General features: G+C 38.6%; 1 long non-coding RNA gene across 1 annotated transcript in view; it reads left to right on the forward strand.

Annotated features, from left to right (window-relative positions):
• LOC122465496 overlaps window positions 1-18,862 on the forward strand; it is a 50,545-nt gene extending 31,683 nt beyond the window's left edge. Inside the window, exon 3 of the long non-coding RNA XR_006290397.1 lies at window positions 18,254-18,862. This is a non-coding gene — a long non-coding RNA (uncharacterized LOC122465496). The remainder of the gene's footprint in view (window positions 1-18,253) is intronic.
• The last annotated feature ends 2,011 nt before the right edge of the window (window positions 18,863-20,873 follow it).

Genomic DNA, 20,873 nt, shown 5'->3' on the forward strand with positions numbered 1-20,873 from the left:
TGTTATGAGGATAAATCCATTAAAAAGATTGGGGAGCAGTTCTATTGATGACAAGTGTTATATAGGGAATAGGCTTTATTATTATTACCTGGCTATTCAAACTATTCAAGTGCACAAAGTAAACAAGCTGAAAAAATAGAGAGAGTCACTATTAGTCTCTAATCTTTCAGTATTAATAATCTTAGGTGTTGCTTGTAACAATAATAGGTACACAACTTTATCCACAAGTTTGTGTCCTTTTAATGTCCCATCACATTTTCACACCAAGTGACTATTTGTCTGTTACTTCTTTATGTGGCTAATGAATTGAGTCTTATATGTCCAAAAAGTAAAACATACATTTTGTAAACTAGGCAACAGAGGCCCCTTGAGAAACAAATAATGAAACCTAGTGGAGTTATCAACTCTCAGTGTAAAATATTTGTTCTTTGACAACAGATTTTCTCATAAGGTTGCAAAGCGGTTCTTCTCCAGAATCCCTAATTTGCATATAAAAGCTAATCCTCCTTGTTGCAGAATACACACAATATGCATCCATTTACTGTTAACTTGCAGTGTCTGTAGAAAGGTCTATTTACAACATGATTATCTCTTTCCTTCTGCTGAACCAGAACATATGCATGTAAGATTATAAAAAAGATACAGCTTTTGTAACAATGACAACATTATCAAGACTGTTGTTTACATCTGAATGCCTTTCACTTCCTGCCTAAAGAGTTTGGATGTGAATTTCCCTCCTGGAGGATACTTTGCTGCCAGCTCCCTCCTGTACAGCTATCCCAAGGGACTCCAGCTCCAGCTGCTTTGTTGAAATCAAGCGTGGCTGGAAGAGAAAGGATGTCTCTCAAAATCAACACCTTTAATTTCTACCTGGAAGCCAACCAGTAACCAGTGTGGACCACGAAGCACTACTGTTATGTGCTCCAAGCAAAGTACTTCACTCTCCAGGTAGGCAGCTTTATTCTGTATCCATTTCAGCTTTGGAATAAATTGAAGCTATAGCTCCACGTAGAGTGCATTGCGGAAGTTTAATTTTGAAGAGTCTAAGACATGGTTGACAGTAGCAAAGATGAGGATTTGAAAGAAAAATCTGTCATCTGGATGACCCTCCTGGTCAAATACAGATTTTTTTAAAAGGCCATCCTAGCCACAGATGGTATTGGATGGACAGGTGCTTTTAGATAACCAGGCTTTCTCACAATTTATGAAGGTATGTAATGAATGGTAGGTGCACAACCTAAAGCAAGAGAGCAGATATAACTTCCAGTAGTCTCAAACCTACCACTATTAACTCTATTTTGCTTGGATTGAGCCTCATCTAGTTTCCTCTCAGCATGCCTCAACCACCATCAGACAATGTCTAAGAAACTCATCCCTACCTTGCTGCATCAGTCAAGATTGTAGACATAGAGCTGAGTTTCATCAGCATACTGAAAGTCATAGCCCATCCCTCCTCTCTGATCCCCCTAACAGTTCTATATATGCATTCATCAGTATGGGTAGTAAGCTTGCCACATCACACACAAGAGAGCCCTCAGGGTCTATCAGCAATTTCCTAATATAGCCCTCTTGGATTTCTCAGCCAGGTAGGAATAGAGGCACTAAAGAGCAACCATTCACTCCTTCATATAATTCAGGCAACTCAACAGCACCTCAGCAACAAGAGTATCCAAGGCAGCTGACCTAATTAATACCAGCATGGGCACCTAAACGTTATTTGTCACTAAGAGGTGATGTCAAACCAGCACAAGTGCAGTTTCTACAGAATATTCAGGTCTGTAACAGGATGACAAGAGTCAAGGAGAAATATGGCATTTAACCTTGCAAAAATAGTAAAGATTCAAAAGAGGTCAACATTTGGTCAGATTGCTGACATTAAGCAATGGTTTCTTCAGCAAAGGGTGCACACAAGTTTCCACCAAAGCCATCAGTATCTTGTTCTTCACACTGGAAGTACTGACAATCTCCATCAATAATGGATCCAGTATTTTCCTAATGGCCATCGCTGACTTGATGGACATATGAGCCTAATGCACAAGCTGTGATACCAAGCTTTACCTTACATGAGTGATGCAAGACAAAAATCAAGAAAAGAATTATTATTTCCCTTGATATATGGCTCTGCTGCCACAAAGCAGATAATTTGACCAGTCTGAACAACATCTCTTCAAAAATCAGTCAGCTGGTGAAGGCTCATTCTTACTCATTGGCCCCTGTAAAGGAAAATGTAAAATTCCATTTGATAAAAAGTGAATTTGCAGAACTATTAACTGTACTATGTAACCTATTACTGAAACAAGCCTCTGAACCAGCTCACTGGAGGGTAGCTAATGTAATGCTGATTTATAAAAGGCTCCAGAGGCGATCCTGGGAATTATGGGCCAATGAGCCTAACTTCAGTACCAAGCAAATTGATAGAAACTACAGTAAAGAACAGAATTATTAGACATCTAGATAAACATGATTTGTTGGGGGGAGAGTGAACATAGCTGTTGTAAAGAGAACTCAGCCTCACCAATGTATTAGAATTATTTGAAGGTGTCAACAAGCATGTGGACAAGGGTGATCCAGTCAATCTAGTGTCCTTGGATTTTCAGAAAGCCTTTGGAAAGCTCCTCTCTAAAGACTTTAAAGGAAACTAAGTAGTCATGGGATAACAGGGAAGGTTCTCACGTGGATCAGTAACTAAGATAGTTTAAAAGATGGGAAACAAAGGGTAGAGATAAATGGTCGGTTTTCACAATGGAGATAGGTAAACAGTGAGGTCATCAAAGATCTGTACTGGACCGTGCTGTTCAACATAGTCACTAATGTTTTGGAAAAGGGGGTGAACAGTTAAGTAGCAAAGTTTGCAGATGATACTAAATTATTCAAGATAGTTAAGTCCAAAGCTGACTGTGAAGAGTTACAAAGGGATCTCACCAAACTGGGTGAGTTGGCAACAAAATGGCAGATGAAATTCAACATTGATAAGTGCGAAGTAATGCTCATTGGAGAAAAAAATAATTCCAACTATACATATATAATCCTAAATTAGCTGTTACCGCTCCAGAAAGATCTTGGAGTTCACATGGATAGTTCTCTGAAAACTTCAGGTCAATGCACACCAGTACAGTAAAAAAGACTAACAGAATATCACAAACTATTAGGAAGGTAATAGATAATAAAACAGAAAATATCACAATGCCACTATACATACCTTGAATATTATGTCCACTTCTGGTCACCCCATCTCAAAAAGGATATAGTGGAACTGGAAAACATTCAGAGAAGGGGAACAAAGATGTGTAACAGCTCCCATATGAGAAGAAACAAAAAAAGATTAGGGCTGTTCATCTTTAAAAAAAGAGATGATTGGGGGGATATGATAGAGGTCTATAAATTCATTAATATTGTGGAAAAGGTGAATACAGAAAAGTTATTTATGCCTTTACACCATACAGAAAATAGGGGGTCACTTTATGAAATTATAAGCAGCAGATTTAATACAAAACAAGAGGAAGTACTTTTTCATATAACACACAATTAACCCATGAAACTCATTTCCATGGGAAGTTGTGATGACCAAAAGTATAATTGGGTTAAAAAAAGAACTAGATAAGTTAATGGAGAATAGGTTCCTCAATGGCTATTAGCCAACATGGTCAGCAATGCAACCTCTTGATCTATACATTGCCAGTGATGAAGAATCCAGCACAACTCTTGATAAATTGTTCCAATGGTTAATTACTCTCACTGTTAAAAAATGTATGCCTTATTTCCAGTCTAAATTTGTCTTGCTTCAAATTCCAACCATTGGATCTTGTTATATCTTTGTCTTCTACACTGAAATAGCCATTATTAAATATTTTCCCCCATGGTGGTACATATAGACTGTGATTGAGTTACCTCTTAATCTCTTCTTCGTTAAACTAAATAGATTGAGGTCCTCGAGTCTATCACTATAAGGAGTGTTTTCTAATCTTTTGATCATTCTCATGACTCTTCTCTGAACCCTCTTCAATTTATAACATCCCTTTGGAATTTTGGACATCAGAAATGGACACAGTATTCCAGCAGGACTCATGCCAGTGCCAAATACAGAGGTAAAATAACCTCTCTATTCCTACAGAAGAGTCCCCTGTTTATGCATCTAAGCATTGCACTAGGAGCTCATGTTCAGCTGATTATACACCACAACTCCAAAACTTTTTTCAGAGTCACTGCTTCCCAGGATAGAGTCCCCCATCCTGGGTGGGAGGGAGGACTCTATCCTGGAAGTATGGCCTACATTCTTTTTTTCTAGATATATACATTTACATTTAGCTGTGCTAATGCATATTGTTTCCTTATGCCCAGTTTAGCAAGCAATCCAGCTCACTCTGGATGAGTGAACTATCCTTTTCATTATTTACCAGTGCCCCAATTTTTGTGTCATCTGCAAAGATTATCAGTGATGACTTTTTCTTCTCGGCCATTGACAAAAATGTTAAATAGTGTAGGGCCTAAAACCAATCCCTGCGGGACTCCAGTAGAAACACATCCTCTCAATGATGATTTCCCATTGGGAATTATATTTTGAGACATATCAGTTTTTAATTAATTGAATGTGTTCCATGTTAATTTTATATCATTCTAGTTTATTAATCAAAATGCTGTGAGGTACCAAGTCAAACCCCTTTCAAAAGACTAATTATATTACATTAACACTATTACCATTATCAACCAAACTCGTAATCTCATCAAAAGAAGATATCAAGTTTGTTTGACAGGCCCTATTTTCCATATACACAGGTTGACTGGCATTAATTATATTACCCTCTTTTAATCCTTTATTGCTCATTATCTTGCACAAGTCATCCAGTTTGCCCTTTTTAAATATTGGTAAAATATCAGCTTTCTCCCAGTCTTCTGGAACTTCTCCAGTGTTCTAAGACTTATTGTAAATCAATATTAACTGTCCACTGAGCACTTCAGCCAGTTCTTTTAAAATTATTGGATGAAAATTATCTGGACCTGATGATATAAAAATGTCTAACTTCAGTAGCTGCTGTTTAACGTCCTCCCAGGATACTAGTGGAATGGTGGTAGGGTTATCATATTCTGTCACTCCATTATCTGTTTTTCCTCAAAAAAAATCTCCCCTCATCTTTGTTTATAAATAAAATGGTATGATTTATTTCTATTGTAAAATGCATATATCATCTGTGAATTAGGACAGATTGACTTGGTGACTGGAAAAGGGGGGCAGGACAAGTTGGCACATGTAGGATAGGGGTAGGCTGGCTGATAGAGAGGTGGTGCTGGGACAGGGAGGGTAAGGAGCAGGAAGCATGCTCAGGCTAGAGGGCCCTGAAGAAATCCCACCTTGGAGCACCCAGGTGAGAGGGAGTTAGAGGAAGCCTCCTGGGGAGGGCAATAGCAATGGCCAGAAAAGGAGATGTGTCCCCAAGGAAGCCTCCAGGCTGGGCACCCGGAAGTGTCCCCGGGAGATTCTGAGGAAATCTCCAAATTAGGGACAGAAACCAAAGGAACCATGAGGCAGGAAGGATACTGGCCTCTTCCTCCAAAACCTCAAATATCCCATTCCACATCCACAACCCCTCTTATGCCTAACTCAAATCTCACTAGGTTGACTAGGGAGATGGTTTTTCAGTGATAAGCAAATCTAAAATCTTGGCAGGACCCACAGATTCAGGTCAGTTTCTCACACTCTCTGCCTTCCTATAAGGGGCATTCCCCTCATGGTTCTTGTTCTTTGCGAAGTAGTTTTAAAATGAACTGAATGAATGAGTGGCAATCATAACCAATTATCTGTTCTGTAGATTAAGAATACTGTGTTGTTTGAGTGTAAGACCAATGTAATAATAAATACCTAAATGATAAATACTTTGTAACTTGGAGCAGCAGGAAAATGTACAAGTGCTTTGACCATATCATAAAGATAGACCTAATTTAGCTATTGACACAGTATTAAAGGTAGAGAAAGTTGCACAATGATCCTATTAATTCAAAATAATATTATGGCATTTTTACATTTGTTTTGTAAGAATTAAATTCCTACTGTTTACCTTTGCAGCATAAAATGTTATGTGCCCCATCACCACTGCAGGTAACTAAATAACAAGTCACCCTCCTATCCACCAAAATGCTCCTTTCACCATGAGAGAAAACTTTGCTGTTGTCCATGCAGCAGCATTGAATAAGGCAACATCAGTGAGAAAATAGCTTGGACAAAGAGTAAAAATAAAATGTGACCCTACTAGAAGGGGCAGTTGCATAGTTTCATCCATCCCCTGCATCATTACCCTGCCTCTTTATGAAGTTATCTCTGCAAGGAAAGACTTATGAAGTGTTGTCAATGAATCAGTTCTAAGAAAAGGCAAGTTAGCCTGAGACTTGATCATAGCTGTGAACAGGTGATGGGGGAAAAGAGAGTAAAACCCAGGGACAAGTAAACCCAATAGAATCCCCCTGAGCATCCACTTGATGTTGTGTGGTAGATCCCACAATATATGATTAAATAGTTCACTTCTTATAATCCTGAAATAGCTTCTTTGATATCAGGACTTTGGGTACGATGGTGTGACATCTTCCAAAACCTCTCTTCTTTCTTCCCTTTTCTGAATTACAGCCAACAGCATACAAAGACAAAGCATAAACTTCAGCATTAGGTAATATTTTTCCTTAAAATTTAACATTCTGTGTCTAAAATGACCAAGCTAGAGCAGCCCAGTCTGCTGGGATTTACTCCTTCCTGCATACAGTAGTTCCTGTGCAAAATAAATGAAAATTAAAAATGTTAAACTTGCTGAAAACAATTCATGATTAATACTGGGATAAAAATAAATTACAACAAGACTTCCAAGATTTCAGCTTGCCACTAAAATATATTTATCTCCTGAGGGTTGGTGGGAGGGAAAGTTCACTTTGAAAATTAGACAACTGGGAGAAGTTGAAACACACCACCTTCAGCAGAAATGACTTAGCAGCCTTGATTTAAGGGAAACAAACCAGTCTATTACTATCATCAAAGCTGTTGACTGAGAGTAAGAATCTAATGATGGGAATTTAAATACCATTTGCTGTCCCATGCTTGCCCAATGAATATAGTGGGCTTGCTGCTGGATGAAAAAGGACCACCCTTTGATACCTATGAATCCTGGGCTTCTGGTCCACCAAAGTTTGATCCCCTTTAATTTTGTGACATTACTTTCAGCCCCCTCCTGCAAGTAATGCACAGCATGTTGATTTTATCTTCCATTTTACAAAGAAAAAAGTTTCTAGTCCCCATTCCCCAGGCTTATTGATAAACTAGCCTTGAAACTGTATATTGATAACTAGGATGAAAAACTTGGCACATTGTCTTCTCATACCAATATAGCTTTATTGAATAGAACTGTGGAGGAAGGTTAGAGGAAAGAGAAATTTTGTATTTTCAACTTAAAAAACACACTCCAGAAAACTCTGGAATTAGCCAGAACTATATGCATCACTAACCTGATCACTATGCTTTTATGTTTTGTCCCTTTCCTCTCGCCCGTCGTCTGCCTTTGTCTTTAAACTGTATTCTCTCTGGGCAGGAATAGGTCATCTTCCACATTTGGAATATCAACTCCTAGCCACATAGTGGGTATTTCTGCAATATACAATAGTCCATTGCTGACGATTATAACAATAATGTTAATGGGATGAGTGTTGCAATAAAACTCGTATGGGAAATGTTTGAGTGAGACAGCTGTTGCATGAGGGAAGTCCCACTCTCTCGACAGTGGAAACCAGATTCCAGTGGCACAAAGAATCATAACAGCTAGGGACTTCCTTAGCTGCAATAGGTGATCATTGGCTACCCTCACCTGCTTTAGCCCGCTCATCGAAGAGGTTTACTGGGGTGTGGCCACTTCTTGTGCAAACAGCTACTTGGAACCACAGGTGAGAGCTGGGTGTAGGTGGGGACCAAAGCGGATGAACTGTTCCCTAAGGAGCATGACATGTTCCTGCAACAGAGGTACTAACTCTCCCTAATATCCCCCATACACCCTAATAACAGGGTTAGCACTGCCACTACCAATTTTTAGTAGCAGTTATCTGCACAAGGGGTTCTGTGTGGGAATGCAGTTAGAGCAGAATATGGACCTACATTTGATGTATCCCTGTCTATGTTGCAAAATTAAATAAGGGTATAACTTGGCTCTGTAAGTGGTTAACTATTACCAGAATTGTGTAATTTGACTTTCATTCTAACCAACTCACTATAAGCAGGTTCCACTCTACGCTCTGCTCTAAATCCCCTTCATTTGGGGGCAGTCTGCATATAATTCCAAAGATGGGGATTTCTCTACTGTAATTTGCAGATGACCTTTAACGGAAAAGTCAAAACATTGTGAGTCAGTTTGCTGCCATTACTTTTTAAGGAAACCTTTTTGTTTCTTAAGATATTATATAAACATGAATTCATTCTTTTTTCACTACTGATCTCTTTATCTTCAAGACCACTTCAAAGATACATAATAGAGAGAAAGGAGAAGTCTATTAGAAAGTGCTTGCTTTGTTCAAACATTATCTTATACTGAGGTTAGGATATTATATTGCTGAAACTTAGTTCTTGAAGTCCTGTGGGAAATCTTGTAACAATTCAATTAGGAAATGCAAATGAGGTTCTTGTTTTCTGAAGGATTCTCCCAAAGGAATGGAAGACAATTCATGACATTATTGACACAGTATTATGTAGCTGACTGTGGGCTTGAAAACTGAAACCTTCTATAGTGTGGCTTCAACACACAGATTTCCTTTAATAACATAGTTATGATTGAATCCTAAAAGTGATGATGATATTCGCTATTATATTATCTAAATTTAATTCATGTATCATGACTTTGTCAATGTAATAAGAATGCAGTGACTAGAAAGTCTTAAGAAAATTAATGGAAATTAATCAAACACAAGTATCCTCAGAGCCTATGTGTGTGTTAGTATTGGATTTTGCAGCCTCAAATTTGACAAGTTCTCAGTTATGTAAACTAGAGGTAGCAGATATGTTTCACAACTGGCTGGAAAAGTATACTCAAAGTTATTTTTTATTATATCATGTCATAGCTATGCTTGGCACTTTAAGATATGTAAGAAGACTGGTGCTAACCCGAAGAATTTAGGGCTTGATTCCTCATTCCCGTGCATCTTGTGTAGTCTTTTACATGTAAAATGCTACCATTCTAATTTAGTAGAATGCCACGGTTACTTTGCACAAATGTAAATGACCAAACCTATTGCCAGGCACCCAGAGAATCAGGCCCTTATCTAAATTAAATGGCAAATGCAAGTCAATGGACCACAAGAGAACTGAGAAAGAAGGGATCACATCACAAAGGAAAGGGAAAGCATCTCTTTGGATACTTATTTCCAAGATGCAGATAGCTAAAAACTGTTTCAATTCCAAACTTTTTTTCAACTGACTTATGATCGGGCACAAGAATGGGAGCAGATGAATGCCAGAATGGAGATTAAAGATGAAAAACTAACTGCAAAAAGTAGTTTTTTATATAATCGTAGAAATTAGAGGGAATAGATCTATTAGGTCATCTAGTCTTTTTTCCCTGTGACAGAGTGTTTAGTAGGGACTTGGAGGAGAAGGGAGGATGTATTTTTAACATGTATCCAGAGTATGTCACACTGAGAGCTGAAAAGCTCAGCACACACATCATGATTTAAACTTCAACCCTCCATCAGCTAATAAGTAATGTGCTTGCATGAGGAAAAATAAGCAATTTTGTCAAGAATTTTAGGAAAATATATTATGTAGTGCTCGTTTCAGTGGAAATGACAAGTGGAGAGAAGTATATAGGAAAGTCCAATAATAGTGACACTTTTTCAAAATTGTTAGGACCATTCTCACAGGTGATATACACAGTGGCATAAATTACAGATAAGTAAATAGGAACAGAGGAGTCTAAATTGGTGTAATACACGCACTGAGCTGTAAATAGTGAGAGGGTGCGAGTATTACTTTACCTCAATTTCTTACATCTGCCTGTTAATTACTTTTCCTGCTTTTATGTCTCTTCCCTCCTTTTCATGTGAGAGTTGCACCGGTGTAGACTTCCAGTGCTTTAAATCCTCTGAGTAGCTTAGGAGAAAATTACTAAAAGCCATAGATATAAAAGAGCATTATTCCCTAAATAGAGCAGGGACCAAGTAATACAGGTAACTTCATGCACCAAACTATAAAAAAGGAGCTAGTACTTTTCCATTGAAGTAGATATCATGCCACAGATCAACTTTGAATTTTAAAGACAGTGTGTGCTGTAATCTCCAAATTGTATCTGGAAGTACCAAACTTTCTTTTTTATATGCTGCCATAGGAGGTAAGGTTGACAGATCACTTACTGTACCTTTATTAAATGAATTAATGAATCTACTATCCACATTTGCTCAGCACCCCTGACAATCCATCAACTCCTCTTGCTAAGTGCCTACCTTTAGTCACTCAATGCTGACAGTATTGACCGTGTTGTCTTAGCAACTGAACCAGCAAGAAAACATCAGCATAGCTCTTTGCCCTAGATTTAAGTGACAAAACAAAATTAAATGCTTTTTTGTATTCTAAAATTCTGAATAAGCTATAAAGGAATTTGGGGGCAAAAAAAAAGGATTTTACCTTCTCACTTCTCCACAAGATTGCAGCTCTAACAATTTCCATGCGAAGAATGTAGGTAGTAGTCTCTCAATTTTCAAATGTGGGTATCTGATTAGGTTGTTAAAATCCTTTGTTTGAGAGTTTAAATCTGTACTAAGGCTTGTAAAACTGGAATTTATGGTTTTATGTTCTGTGACTGCTAAAATGCAAAATGCAGATGTTCTAATCAGGTGCCTGTATTTACCCTGTGAACTTTTTAGTTGTTCATATTTGATTATTCTCCATTTAAACTATACTACAAACACAGATATATGGGCAAAAAGGTGCTTTTCATTTTTTTTTCACTCTATTATATTCACATCATATATACCACAGTATTTTAAAACAAAATAGCCAACATTTACTACACTGACTGTAAGCGTTTGGACACTGGGAAGATCACATGCAGATGTATGCTCCAAGTAATTATTTAAGGTATCTTAGTTTCAGAAATTTTCATTAAGGTGCAACAGCTTGATTTCACAGTATTCTAATAAACAACAGAACAGGTCATTTCTACTGGTGCTTTTATGTAGGTTGTAGGCTGTACACAGTTTAGAATGGGATTGCTAACAAGTTTTATATTCAGATCAAATACTTAATTGAATACATTGAATGCTGACTTGAATACAGAACCAATTCTGAATGTCTGCCACAATTATGACGTTCATAAAAATGACAAGTCTGAATAACCCTGCTTGGTAATCCTTATTACTGTGCAGTACTTATTTAATTTAAATGAGAGCTTCAAATTAACCTGTGTTCATTTGAAAAATACTCTGAAGCTAGATAACTTTGAAAATCAAGATCTCATTTAAATTCACAAAACATCAGCATACGAAGACTCTTCACCTAAAGTCTGAACATTTGCTCTCAATTCTAGTCAAGAACTGTTAACATTACCAATATCATTCCTGTTTCTAGTTTTTAATCTCTTCTTGTTCACCTACTGCAAACACAGATTCTCCTCTGATCTGTTCCTAGTATCAATCCTATTCCCTTCAACTTCACTCAGACTAGTTCCACTCATCATTTAATCTATCATATACCGAACACTCATATTTTGCTCTGCAGCTATATCTAAATATTTTTCTTTCCAAATATTCTAGTATTCTTGCTCTTCTCCACATGCCCACCTCCACCTCCACCATGACAGCTTGATAGATATATGAAATATTGCTGTGTATAAAGTGGGACAAACACTTAAGAACTTAACACCATCGTGTCTGTTTCCAGAGATCCAGGCCAGAGCACTAATGTATTTAAACAAGAGAGATAAAGTTAGATGACTGCACCCTTCACAACTCCTCCTCATCATCATAATCCTAGTAAATCGCAAAGGGACGTAGCCTCCTTGCAGATCAAGCACCATCCGGATGGCTCTCTAGCTAGATCCTTAAGGATATGTCTACACTGCAATAAAACACCTTGGCTGGCCCATGTCAGTTTACTTGGGCTCACAGGCCTTGGGCTGTGGGGCTATAAAGTTGCAGTATAGCCATTCGGGCTCAGGCTGGAGACTGGGCTCTGGGTCCCCAGGAGGCCCGAGCCTGAATGTCTACAGTGCATTCTATAGCCCTGCAGCCCTGGCCCTGTGAGGCCAAGTCAGCTGACATAGACCTGCTGGTGGGTGTGTTATTGCAGTGTAGATGTACTCTATATCCACCACTGGTCCTTCTGAGTCAGGGCTTTTACACAGTCCTACCTGTGAAGTAATGCATTAAATAAGACAAAGATTTGGACATATCCTTTAAAGCTGGGACTGCTCACACCACATGAAATTACTTTCTGTGAAGACAGAGACAACACTGAGGTGAAATAAGACCCTAACCCATGACATTATATAAGCCTCATTTTTCTAATGACAATGTGAAGTCCTAACTTCAGTGGCTCAGAAAGAAAAAGGCTAATGTCCTAAATATTCTCTAATTTTGCTGGCCTGGCTCCTCCTAGCTCCACAAACTGCTCCTACACTCACACTGTAAGGATCAAATGACCCAACTAAGTGATTGTGACCCATTAGTATACAAAATAAATGCATTCAATTGAGGAACAGAAACAACTAACATAACCAGTTACACAGTGGGAGTATTTAAGAACGAATACAGTAGGACCTCAGAGTTACTAATACCTCGGGAGTGGAGGTTGTTTGTAACTTTGAAATGTTCATGACTCTGAACAGAATGTTATGGTTGTTCTTTTAAAAGTTTACAACTGAACTTTGACTTAATACAGCTTTGAAACTTTACTATGCAGAAGAAAAACACTGCTCTTAACCATATTAATTTCAAAGAAAAAGTACAGAAACAGTTTCCTTACCTTGTCAAATGTTTTTTTAAACATTCCTTTTATTTATTTAGTAGTTTACATTTAATACAGTACTGTACTGTACAGTATTTGCTTCCTTTTTTGTAATCTCTGCTGCCTACTGCGTGCTTCTGGTTCCAAATGAGGTGTGTGGTTGATTGGTCAGTTCATAACTCTGATATTCATAACTCTGAGGTTCTACTATACCAAATACACACAATAAACATTCTGCAAACAACCCATATGTTGAAAACTATTAAGCATTTATGAATAATAGTCTAATCAGTCTGTCTGTAAGCAATGAGCAAGCAGAAGTGGGTCAACATTCATCCAAGAAAATGTTTACAAATAAATCTTCCTTCCCAGCTTTTCTGTTCAGTTTGCGGACAACTGGAAATTCCTTTAAGAAGCCAATGAAAGTAAAATAAAGTGCTCTCCCACTTGTCAGAAGTTGTGTTCATCTGAGATTTTCTATTTATGATATATCAACTCTGTATATTAGCATACAAGTTTTTTGGATCCTCACAGTATCTTCAGTTTCTAGATAGAGACCTGGGGCGGGCTGTCATTCAGAGGAAATTCTTTTTTTAACAAACATCTAGACCTAACTTTCAGGACAGAAAATGTAATTTTTTCTAATAAAATTTTGTTCCAGCTCAGAAATCAAAGTTTTCTCCCACATCCTTTATTTTAAAAAGCTGTCTCTTGAGAAACGTTTGAGGGTGTGGAATGAAACCACAGATCAACACATAAACAAGAAGGGAAGAGAAATTATTGAGTGGGATTTTCAGAAGTGCTTGCATTTGGCCTAATACAGTCCCCATTTACTACATATGTTTTCATACAGTGTTCAGAGCAATGGGCCTCTGATCTATAAGAAGCCTGTAGGTGCTACCACAACACAAATAATAATAAATTAAAGAAAAAATTCCTGTTGACATCAGTGGGAGCAGAGTAAGGCCAATGCTCAGTGCTTGTAAAGATCCAACCCACTGAAGAGATAATGAGATACAGTACTCGGGTGAAACTAGCAATATAGATTTGAGTTTGAGCAAGATGGCATAATGAGGGCAGCCTTGATAGAGTGAAAAGAAAAGGAGTACTTGTGGCACCTCAGAGACTAACAAAGGTGCCACAAGTACTCCCTTTCTTTTTGTGAATACAGACTAACACGGCTGCTACTCTGAAACTTGATAGAGTGAGGCATGAGTGTAGCTTTCTTCTTCTTAGACATCATGCTTTATATAGAACACAAGCAAGTGCTCCGGAATATTAATTTTTTTAAACTTTTTTAATAGTACTGTGCATATTTCAGAAGATTTCATTACATTGCAAAGAATAAGTTACAGGATAACTTAAGTTTACCTAAATTAACTTATAAAAACAAAGCTATTGTATGAGATCTCCAGTGGATGTGATCTTTAGCAAAAACTTAGGAAAGTATACGTTATAACAGAGATGCTGCACTTTGTAGGTTACTAAGATGGCTGTACAAAATGTTTGACTTGAACTGTAAAACTAGCTTTTGTTTGCATTCCAGCTGCATTAGCAGCAGAAGTGGTTTGTTAGAATGTATATTTTATTAACTTTGCAGAGCTTTTGGGGGAGACATTTTTTTCCCTTCTGGGTATCCATGAACTTTTTGCGACTGCTGTTCGCTGTGCATTTCACATTAGATCTTGATTTAAGACAGACCACATGGGACAAATCCATAATTATTTCTCAAGTGCACATCTGAAATTGCATATTTATCAGAGTATTACAATCAGGGACACCTACAGGTAAAGAAAATATCACCCTACATTTCTAGTAAGAGGCCAGAGTCAATCTTTCTTCTTTTTGTAAGTATCCTACTGATTTGTGTGTGTGTGTGTGTGTATGGTGGGGGGGAGGAGTGTCTGTTGTAGATGTGGAGGAGTATAGGATCATAAACTTACATCCCTTCCCATGGATCATACCTAAAAATGGAATTGACACCCCAGTTATTTCCTGAATTTTGGGTAATCTCAGTTTTACAAAGCAAAAATGTATTTCCTCACATTCAAAATTCCCTGCTTATTTCTGAAGCCTAGTCCCATTTGGAGTTCTGATAATCCAGTGAATTTGTGTGAACCAAACCTCACTTGTGGGTTCACAGTGGGAGCTGACTGTAGAAAATAGCTCTAATACGCACAAATTACATACTATTTGGGAATTCATTTCCCTTTAAACTTGGAAGAGCTTAGCACACCTCTGGTTACCAAACAAAGGTGAATAGTTACTTTGTTCCAGAAGAACGAGACTTTGAACTATTAAAGCTGCTCATATGAAAGCAATATGTCATGGGATGTTGAAAGGAGCATTATAATACTATCCAACCTTTTCTTTTCTTTTCTCCTGTTGAAAGCCAGTCCCCAAGGCAGGTCCACAGGCAAAGGTTGGATGCTTTTAAAATACATATATAAAAACTCTTGGACATGAGCTGGGAGGAAACTAATTAGACTGAATGAGAGAGATGCTTTCATGCAGTAACTGATAGTATTAAAGTCAGAAAATTATAACAGTGATGCCTCTATGCCACATGACTAGAAACAAATACCAAGCTTTGCTTTCCGCAATGTGCATTCAGCATTGCTGGAGGAGAGAGGCTACAAGTAGGGCTTATTTGCAATGTAGATATTTTTAACCCACCTGTTGCTCGGTATCTGACAGCCAGTGGCAATAGAATATACATTTCAGCAGTGGGAGCAGAGTAATCTGTAAAGATAGCATAGTTTAAAGTTCAAGAATCTGCAGTTTCATTTCATTCTTAATTCAATAAGTCAGTTACTTACAGTGATAACGTGACATTGACAGAATTTAGAAGAAAAATGTTCTGGCTTCTGAAATGAATCATGGATGCTCTTGCAAAGGTTGCAAAATACATTGCATGTTTTTTAATCCCTGACTAAAACTTCCCTATGTCTGTTGGTGTGGAATGGTTCACGGTCTGTTTCCAAATGCAGGCTCTCAGATTTAAACAATCAATTATAAATGTTAATGCTACATTCTCTTGAGTATGTATTTAGGGCTGGATTCTCAAGAAGCTGAACAGCTTGGATTCCCATGGTTGAGAATGTTCAGCACCTCGCAATCGGCACTTGTCAGATCAGACTCCAAAATATGGTCCCTTTTTGCATTTGCCACCGTTTAAAATCTTTAATTTTTTTCTGTACAATCAGAAAACCAATGCCATATCAACTTTTAGCTACTTGTGAAGGCAAACTTGCAAAGATTTTAATGGATACCAGTCTGTATAATTCACCACCATTTCTAGAATGGGTTTGAGCTGCAAAGATTAAATTTGGATTCTAATCTGAATAAAAAAATTCCTGAAATCTGGGAGTGTTTATATTCAGAATTTGAGTTCAGGCACATAAGCCAGAGACAGACTGAAGACTGAACCCCCACCTTTAAAAATAAACTTGTGGTACAGAGGCGAAGATGGGAACAGAAGCAATGGTAAAAAGTAGGATACCTCTGAGACATCTCCAATGTAAATATTGCCTTCTCTCCCTGTATTGCATCTTTTGCTCTTTGTTCCAATGCATTCATCAAGTTGCAGCTAAACAGATCACCTGTGCTGGTTTTCCCATTTCTAACACACACACACACACATACGTGTCCCCCACTAGATTCCTGTTTCTAAATTCTAGATTCTAAATTAAGTTCACTCCTTATTTTCATTTTGAAGACCCCGCACAATGCTATCCCTGCATACGTCTCTGCTCTTGTACCCTACCACACATCCCTAACTTGCCAGCCCTGCTGTGACGAGGAGGCTTGAAATACCTCCTGGCCTAGAAAACTTAGAATTTAGTTATTTGTCTTGCAGCTTTTCCCCTTTGGGAGGTGAGCAGGCAGAATGGAGGGTGCACACTCTAGTCTACTCTGTGTTGTGTCATTTCCTTTTCTTATGTTTTCTTTCTCTTTTGTGTTAACACAACACACAGACACATTCTTTTATGTACACCCATATACTGTCTCACCTTTCTCTGTTGGTGCCTCTCAAATTCTCTTATCCTTTCCACTGGTTCTCTTCCCTTCTATTTTTCAGTATCCCTGTGAGACATGCCCTCCTCTCCCCTCCCTCTCTTACTTAAAGATTGTTCTTGCTTTCTGGGGTACAAAATTGTCTTGATCCCATCTGTCTCTTACCCTCTGTGATCTCCCCCCATGCCCAATTCTCTCCCACCCTCTGTAACCTGCTGTGAGGAACAGCTGCTAGGTAGGGGAACTACCAAGAGGAGTCTCAATGAGGTGTTGAGGCACTGGACTCAGGAGAGGGAGGAAATTTCGATATAGTAGGAGTTAGAGGGGAATGTAGAACATGCCCTTGCTACTACTCTTCAAACCATGTGGCTCCTGTGACATCCTCTAGATCCCACTATTGGTCAGCTATAAGATCTATAAACAGCGTGGCTACCACATTGCAAGTCACCTCACATGGCTCTTACAGATTATCCGGGAACAAGATTTCAAGGATGCCAGTTTTGTGCACCTCTATAAACATAAAGGTGATAAAAGTGATAGGGCAAACTGTGATAATCAGCATAGCATTTCCCTTCTCTGTTGCTGAGAAAATTCTTGCACAGGTCATACTGAATAGACTTATCATCTATCTTGTGGTAATCATCCTCCCACTAGCTCAGAAAAAGTGCTGGAAACTTTTGTTCACTTTTGGATGCCCAGAAAAGTTGATTTCTGTCACTCAGTCCTTCTATGATGGGGTAATGGCCAGAATGGTGGAAAATGGTGAGATACTGGACCCCTTTCAGGTCACCAATGGCACCAGTCAAGGTTGTGTGCAGATTCCCACACACACCTGCACTCCTCTGTCTGCCCTGTGCCTGCCCCTAGTTGTGACCCGAGCTGCAGCCCCATACTCCTGTCCGTGCACCCCCCTGGAGTCACTGCCCCACTCCCAGCCCCAGCTCTGGGGGTGCGGGGTACAGACAAGGGGAAGGGAGGGGCACAAGGTAAAAAGTTTGGGCACTATTGGTATAAAGACACACTGAAGTCAAACTTGAAAGCATGTCATGTGACCCCAGCAACTGAGAAGCAACAGCCCATGACAAAGCAAGGTGGTGGCAGAGATCTCATGTTGCCCTCAACCACTTTGAAGCAAGAAACAGCACCTTATGTGAAAAACATGAATAGTGCAAAGCAAGGACACAGCAGCCTGCATTCTTCATGGACAACTTTGTGTGTCCCACGTATAACTGTGTTTGCAATTCTCGCATTAGTCTGACCTTGCTGATATATGTTTGTTTACAGTGTTTCCTGAATCCTCATGTCAGCATGAACGTGAGACTCCACTGTATCCCACTGTTGATGAGCTGTGGAGACTCCCTCCTCTATTCATGGAACCAGAAGGTCACTCTGTGTGGAGAAAGTCTCCCTGACTTCATCTCTGAGGGACTGGAGTGGGGAAGACACAGGTTCCACCCCTTGCAGAGAGGGTGGGTTTGGCAGGGTTGTCTTTCAGGAGATATATATGTAGTGCTTCACAGCTGTGGGGGTCATGTCAGGGCACAGAGCTCCTCCTAGCTCTGCACTGCACAAAAGAGCCATCGAGTCAAGCCCATTGTATATTATAAATATTGTGATAATTACCCTTGAGAACCTAAAAAATAAATGCAAATTTGTCAGCTTCCTTGAAGATGTAAGCAAGAAAGTACTGATGTTGGTTTGAAATCAAAAGTGTATTGTACTTATTTTTGTGGATACCTGAACGAGAGCAGACACTAAAGGAAGGTTAACTTTTTATTAGATTGTCTGGAACCCACAATATATTTGTAATGTAATTAAACACAATTCTAGCCACATTTTACGGGGCACTGGTAGGTGTTGAGTCTCACAGAATTCTTATTTCAGTGTGGGTGTTAGAGTGTTTAATAAGGGCAGTGCAATACAAAGGATTTTTTGTGTCCAGCACAGAGAGGTGATAAAGCAGTTACGTGAACAGCTAAACACACCATGCCACTAACAGACTGAGTATACTATGTTACTGTCTCTGTCCAGCCAGACCCACTAGGTCTACATTAGTGCATTTTATGAGGATGCATAGAAGAGGAGAGTACATGGAGAGAAGTAATTTATCTTTACATTGTGATATATTCAAATATTTATATATACTAAACCCACCGTTTCAGGGGAAGCTTCCTCACCTGAAGATTAGAACGTTGGAATGTGAAAGCCATTTCACAGTCTATTCTAAGTAACATTTCTGAAGATTTCATCATCAGTAATCTCATTTAATAATCTTCCCCTTAATTCCCTTTTCAACAGAGCACAATAAAACTAAAAGCTCAATGGATTTCTGATTTACCAAGAACTGAAGGCTGCTCAATGTTGCTTCTATTTAATTTTATTTGTGAGTATCCCTGTGACACTTAGCACCATAGTACAGATGTATTATTATTTGTATTAGAGTAGCTATTGAGGCCCCAGGCAATAGAATACATAGAACAATTAAAAGACTTTATAAAGTAGCCCTTCCTGCATCACTGTCTTTTATAATGTCTTTCTCTAATGTTACCATTCACAGATAGCTGTGCCATTCAGTGTTTTCGGATCAAAGTGTGTCTTATATTGTTCAGTGTTGAAGGTGTAACTGACCATTCCTGTTATTTTTAAATGTTCATTTCAATGTCCCTGATGTTCCATTTCCAGAGACCTGAAGAATTTAAGATATGCTTTCAAGACCATCTTTTTCAGTTTCAGATACGTTTTGAGTATTCAAGTATATTCATGCATGTCCTGTACCTCAGAGGTCAACTCCTTAAATCATGGAAACTGATTTGTTCCCCAGCTGCCTTCTTACGTTACTGAACTGTGGGAAACCTGGGAAACCTTGCAGTCAATATAAGGTAAAAATTTAGATGGTGGAACTAACTGATGGACACTAGGGCCTTGTCTACACTACCGCGGTAAGTCAACCTAAGTTACACTACTCCAACTATGTGAATAATGTAGCTGGAGTCGACGTAGCTTAGGTTGACTTACTGCGGTGTCTACACCGCGTTGTGTCAACGGGAGAGGTTACACCATCGATTTACCTTAATCTTCTTGTTCCAGTGGAGTACCAGCTGCGCGCACTCGGCGGTCAATTTAGTGGGTCTTCACTAGACCCGCTAAATTGACCCCCATTGCATTGATCGCAGAAACGTCAGTCCCTGGTAAATGTAGACATGTCCCAAATGACTTGTGGCTCAGCCTTATGCAAAAATGCTTTTGATAGTTCCCTTTGCCATGTTTTGCTATGACTTTCCGGCACAGCAAATGAGGCTGCTCAGCTTGGGTTACTTTTATACACTTTACTACCTACTGTATTCAACTAACTGAGATCAGTCAATCTATTAGACTTGTTAACTGAGAAAATGATATATTAATGTCATCAGGAATTTGGAAAGATGAAGCAGTACTTTGTAGTGCTCAAGCAAACAGCAAATTTAAAGGGCCAAGAACCTTATATTTAAAAGTTAGAATTGTTGCTTGATATGATCGTACGCTATTCATTATAAAGCATCTCAGACTGTTCAACCAAGGACTTTCTTGTTTGCTTGAGCATTGGCACCTATTTCTAGCAAAGTAATGGCCTCTCCAATGGATTTTCCATTGTTATAACTACTGAGATGATGTTTAATGTTTAAAATACTAATATAACTAATTAATACAAATATTTGAAAATTATTTTCAAATGTATTTACGCCTGCTGAAACAGCTGATCATGAGCTCACTAATCTCATTCCAGCTGTTCCTAAAAGGACATTCTAATTATTAGTCAACAACCATCACAGTGTGCTGTTGGTTATACTTTCAATACAAGGAAGATTTTCTTTGTTGCATTAGCTATCTCCAGCACACTGTGTTTGTCATCACCAGTAAACAACAT

Source organism: Chelonia mydas, chromosome 4 (genome assembly GCF_015237465.2).
Source record: "Chelonia mydas isolate rCheMyd1 chromosome 4, rCheMyd1.pri.v2, whole genome shotgun sequence".
NCBI classification, from domain to species: Eukaryota; Metazoa; Chordata; order Testudines; family Cheloniidae; genus Chelonia; species Chelonia mydas.